Source organism: Tamandua tetradactyla, chromosome 8 (genome assembly GCF_023851605.1).
Source record: "Tamandua tetradactyla isolate mTamTet1 chromosome 8, mTamTet1.pri, whole genome shotgun sequence".
In the NCBI taxonomy this organism is placed as follows: Eukaryota; Metazoa; Chordata; class Mammalia; order Pilosa; family Myrmecophagidae; genus Tamandua; species Tamandua tetradactyla.
Window position 1 is genome coordinate 25,641,193 of NC_135334.1, and position 5,172 is coordinate 25,646,364.

Genomic DNA, 5,172 nt, shown 5'->3' on the forward strand with positions numbered 1-5,172 from the left:
ACTGGAAGTAGCCTTGATTCTTGAAGATGATATATATCAGCTTCTACAGTGTGACTATGTGAAGGTGAAAACCCTGTGACTGACACTCCCTTTATCCAGTGTGTAGGCAGGTAAGTAAGAAAATAAAGATTAAAAAATAGATAAATAATAGGGGGACAAGGGGTATAGGATGTTCTGGGGTTTCTTTTTTATTTTTATTTTTATTATTTTGGGGAGTAATGAAAATGTTCTAAAATTGATGATGGTGTTGTATGCACAGTTATGTGATGATACTATGAACCACTGATTGTACACTTTGGATGATTATATGGTATGTGAATATATCTCAATAAAATTGCATGTAAAAAGATGAATTGTAGTAGATTATTTAGAGATATGAATGACATGTTTAAGAACTTTAGATTTCTTCAGTAGAAAGCAAGAAGTCATTGAAGACTTCTAAGAGGAGAAGTAGCAGAGCACGCTCTCTGTCTCTCTTGCTCTCTCTCTCTCTCTCTCTCTCTCTCTCTCTTCCATTTACTGAACAAAGGAAGCTGTAGAGATTTCAGAAGGGAGAGTCTGAAGACTGAGAGGTAACAGTAATCCAGGCAAGGAGTATTGAGCACTTTAACCAGGACAGAGGCAGGATGTAGAAGGTACACAGGTGGGGCAAACAATGGGGAATGAGAGGAGACAGAATGGCTGGAAAGGATGCCCACAACCGTGAGTGGGAGGAGGCTCTTAGCCATGATAGAGTGGACAGGGGATGGGCAGTTGGGCAGGTGAGTGTGATAGATTCTGTTGTGGACTCAAGTTCTCTTTGATCCAGGTGGAAATGTCCAGCATTCTATTCTCAGTACATGTATCAGTCAGGAATTTTCCAGAGAAATGGAACCCAACAGGATATATGTATATGTATATACATATGCATATAAGAGATTTATTATAAGGCATTGGCTCACACGTTTGTGGGGGCTGGCAAGTCCAAATTCCAGTAAGAGTGACGTTGAAGTCTTGAGGCAGAATTTCTTAGACTGTAAACTCAGGAAGTAGTGGAAGTGTCGTCTTGAAACAGATTTCCTTTTTAAATTCTAGAATCCTCAATTCTTTTCGTTTAAGGTTTCCAGTTGACTAGATGATGTGCACTCACATTATTGGGGCATTTGCTAAAAGTCATCTGACTGTATATGCCTAATCCTATCTACAAAATATCTCCACGGCAGCATCTCGGCCAGTGTTTGACCAGACCACTGAACACCATAACCTAGCCAAGTTGACACATAAAATTAACCATCATGGTATGGATGTGGGGAAGTAGAGCAAGTGTGGTCAGAATGTTGGAGAGAGATTTAATAATTTTCTATATGCAATTAATAGTTGAATTACTAGTAGACTTGTGATAAAATATCTGTTAAGGAAACTATGTTTATTAAGTAATAAACACTGTTGCTTCATTGAGCTGGTAGAATTCTATGTAGGAAGGTAAATACAGATAAAAGTCCAATTTCTCTTTAGCCTTTTTGAACTGTTTACACTACTCTGAGACTCCCTTCTCACCTTTTTTACCCAAAAGGATCTTCAGAGTAATAACCCCATTTAGTGGGCAGGAAGAGGAGGAGGTGTGGGAGGGGAGGGCACGAAGCCCAGGAAAGTTAGCCATAGGGGAGGGCCAGGATGATGGAAGGCTCCCAAAATTGAAAGAAGAGTTTTGAGGTGGGAGTGCGTCAGCCTGCCTCAATGTTAAATACTAAAAGGAGATTGAGAAAGATGAGAACAGACTGTTGGATGTGTCTAAGAAGTTGTTTCAAGAGAGTTTTCATTTCAATAGTTTGGTTGCAATGAAGTTAAAAATTGCTGAAGAAAGGAGTGTTTGGTGAGGAAGTGGAGGCAGAAAATATAGACAGTACTGAGGAAGAAAAGGCCACATTTGTCCCTGGTACGAGGTGAGGCCTCCTCTTGCAAGCCCTTGACTTGAGGTGACAGCGCACATTCCCTGGGAGGCGCCTCTGGTGTGGTGTGTGTGTTGTGCTCGGGCCTGAAAAGGCAGGCTGGCTCTGGCCAGGTTCCCTTGCAGACTGAGGCACAGAGAAGCACTGGTCGCCTCCCAGCCGCTGCTGGGATCTCTCATCTGTGCTTGTGAAATAATTTAAGATCTGTTGTTTTTATTTTCCTTATTTACCTCTCGTTACTATAGCATCTGATCACAAAGATCATTTATGGAGAATAATAGGCCTGATAATTTAGTAGAAAGGTTTGTTTTTTTTTTAAAAAAAAAAATTCCTGTTTCTATACTTCAAAGTAGGACTATAAGATTGGGGAATGTTGATTACTAATCAAAACTTGCAAATCCTGGGTTGTTTCTTGGTTTAAAAGCAACATATTAACAGAACTAATCATAGCCAATAATATAAGCATTATTAAGTGATAATGAGACAAAAACTACTATTGTTGCCTCATCCAGCGAAATGGGCCCCAGAATACTGCAGTGTAATGTTCAGTTGGTTTGCATCAAACTAATGATTTTGGGTTAAATGAGAGAATATGGTAGAACTTTAAGTACAAATTGGCTTTTATAGTTCTAGTATTGTGTACTAAGGAAAAAGAACCCCCGAGATCTTTAAAGGATTTTGTGAGTTCTGTGCGGGGCAGAATAGTTACATTTAATCTTTTAGCTCAAAAGAGTCATTGAAATTTTTGGTTTTCTGTTTATTTCCACACAGTAGTTTAATGATGGCTAATTGTACTGCAGCATTTGATAAATGTCATGCATTCTATTTTTCTAAAAGCAGTGAAGTAGTGTAAACATGTGGCTTCTTTTTAAAAAGGTGTATCCAATAATTAAACCAAGGGCTATTATAATATGTAGACAACAAAGCCTGTCCTTGTCTCCTGAATTAGAATATCAATATTGTTTTGACATGTACAAAAGGAAAATATTTCTGACCTAATGTTAATCCTATTTCAGGATAGTGAAAGTAACACTGGATACCAAGGTTTGATGAGGGTTTGAGTTCTAGCTCCCCCATTGTATGATCTTGCTTGTTTGCTGAACTGCCCCTACTTTCATTTTCCTTATCTACAAAATGGGCATTCTAATCTCAAATTCTAATTTGATCCTGGGAGGATCAAATATGATTTCATAGTCAGTAGAGCATAATGTGCCATACAACTGTAGACTACTTTTATTTCAGAAGAAACTTTCATCTCTGAATTATTAACTATTATTAACAAAATGTATTAAGCATCCGATTTGTTCTGGCTTCCACATAAAATTTAAATTGTTCTAGGATAAGGAAGTGGTATAGTTCCCACTCTTTCATATTAGGGAGATCAAGAAACAGAAGTGAAGCGGATTGCTTTTTGTTTTCCATTTAAATAATTTTTTTCAGATTATTAATGGACTTAGTATAACTTAAATGTAGATTCCCTGATATTACTGCATAAAGGTACAAGAAGGAATTTCTTCTGAAAATTAGATGATATACTCTCGCCAGCCCCTGTCGTTGTATTGTGAGCGTGTCTGCACATGTTCAGGTTAGTACACTCTGATCTTGGTGTGCACGTACGGGTTTGGAGCCTTTTGACTTCAGACTTGAACAAGGTTGTCAGTGACTGGAAATAAGTGTTTTTTGCCACCACACCAGGTCGCTGACCCTGCGGCTGTTGTTTCAGTGGGTGGTGAGGAATAGAAGACAAGCTTCTAATCAGCCATACTCTTAGACGTGAAACTCTTCTTCTCCCAGTTGTGTTTTCCATAGGTTCTCAGTGTACAGATTACTTTCTAATGTCTCCTAGACGCTTACTTTCGCAGAAATGCCAAAGAACGGCTGCTCCGTACTGCTTCATAATTATTTTCCCAAATGAATTTGTCAAGCCAAACTTAAAAGAGCAACATGCAATGAAATATTCATTTTTAATTTTTTTATTCACTCATTGCTCTAGGTCACAGGTTTTATAAGATTTCCCTGACTTTGTAGTACTGAATGCCAAACTTTTTTTTTTTTTTAATAAATTAATATTCCTTTTCGGGCCCAAGTGATTGTGAGGGACATTCGGCTGGATGTTTTTGCAAAGTAATGCTAATTTATAGGTCCTTTCAGTGGAATATTACGGAAGTGTGTAATGATAATATCAAAACCGCAGTTAATTCCTGAAGAGGAAGAAGGCTAGCACATGAGAGACAGAAATCTGCTGTTCTCTTTGTAAGTGAAAGGTCATGTTACTGAGCGCTGCAGGGTGGATTGGTGAGAAATGAGCTCCCGTTTGCTAGGAATTAGAATGAGTCTATCTGATTTTCCTTCACTTGTGACCTTTAAAGATGCAGCTTTTAGATTGATAAGCAGGTGGATGCTTTTAGTAACCCAATGCAGAATTTGTTTCATATAAAAAGACTATCTTTCAGACACAGAAGATATTGCTTCCACAAAGGGTTTTTTTTTTTTTCCCTACAAGCCTCTGGAGAAAGAAATTCAATGATTTTATCTTATCTGTCACACAGAAAGAAAATTCAGAATTACTGTATGTTCAATTAGAACATTTTTTTTTCTCAAAGCATTAATCATTTTATGGAACGCACATCCTCCAGTTAAGAATCTCGAGGATGGTCTGACAGTGGGCACTCCTCATTGCTCTGCTCTCTGGGTATACCTGCTCCACTCCCCAGAACCTCCTCCATGCTGATAAAAGAGCTTCCCTTGTTGCTATAGTAATCCTTTCATGTTGGGCACTGTGCTATCTTGAAGGCAGTCAGCTGAGAACAAGGAGTGGGGAGCAGGGTAGAGTTAATGTCATGCAGCTGAAGGTGATCTGTGCTGTTATATCTAGAAATATTTTGGTATGCCGAAGACAGGGTACAAGGCAATGGCAAACCCTTAACCCACGGCGGGCCCAATTTGCTCTTTGGGTATTTATATATAGATTCTTCATAATATATGCAAACTCTAAGCATGCGTTACTTCGTATTTACAAAGGTTGAAATAGCTTGCTTTCCATGACCAACGAGCTCAAACTTCTCTTCCCTTCTACTTGTTTCCAAGTCTTAATTACTTCATCCATCTTACTTGTTCTAATTTCCTCCTTTTATTTACCTTATCCCCTCTGCCATCAACAGCTCAAGCCCATCAGCGTCTGTTCTATTTTGTCAAATGCTGTTGTTTTACTGGGGCTTCGGTGCCGTTTCTGTTTCTCATTTGA

At 38.6% G+C, this 5,172-nt stretch overlaps 1 protein-coding gene across 8 annotated transcripts in view; it reads left to right on the forward strand.

Moving 5' to 3' along the window:
* Positions 1-5,172, forward strand: part of CADM1 (cell adhesion molecule 1) — a 360,723-nt gene that overhangs the window by 232,392 nt on the left and 123,159 nt on the right. The gene's annotated exons all lie outside the window — the stretch shown is intronic.